Genomic DNA, 692 nt, shown 5'->3' with positions numbered 1-692 from the left:
AAAAAAAAAAAAAAAGAAAAAGAAAAGGGGTAACAATAGTTCCTGGCGCCTAGGATTTTTTTTTTTTTCCGAGACAGAGTCTTGCTCTGTCACCCAGGCTGGAGTGCAGTGACACGATTTCGGCTCACTGCAAGCTCCTTCTCCCGGGTTCATGCCATTCTCCTGCCTCAGCCTCCCAAGTAGCTGGGACTACAGGCACCCGCCAACATGCCCAGCTGATTTTTTGTATTTTTAGTAGAGACGGGGTTTCACTGTGTTAGCCAGGATGGTCTGGATCTCCTGACTTCATGATCCATCCGCCTCGGCCTCCCAAAGTGCTGGGATTACAGGCGTGAGCTGCCGTGTCTGGGGTAGGATTGTTAAGAACGTTAAATGAAGTCTGGGCACATTGGCTCACGCCTGTAATCCCAGCACTTTGGGAAGTCGAGGCAGATCACAACGTCAGGAGTTCGAGGTCAGCCTGGTCAATATGGTGAAACCCCATCTCTAATAAAATACAAAAGTTAGCCGAGTGTGATGGCGGGCGCCTGAGGGAGACTGAGGCAGGAGAATGGGAGGCTGAGGCAGGAGAATGGGAGGCTGAGGCAGGAGAATGGCGTGAACCCGGGTGGCAGAGCTTGCAGTGAGTAGAGATCACGCCACTACACTCCAGCCTGGGCAACAGAGTGAGAATCCATTTCAAAAAAAAAAAA

The sequence above is a fragment of the Mandrillus leucophaeus genome, unplaced genomic scaffold (assembly GCF_000951045.1).
Source record: "Mandrillus leucophaeus isolate KB7577 unplaced genomic scaffold, Mleu.le_1.0 Scaffold8, whole genome shotgun sequence".
Taxonomy (NCBI): Eukaryota; Metazoa; Chordata; class Mammalia; order Primates; family Cercopithecidae; genus Mandrillus; species Mandrillus leucophaeus.
This window is presented reverse-complemented; position numbering follows the sequence as displayed.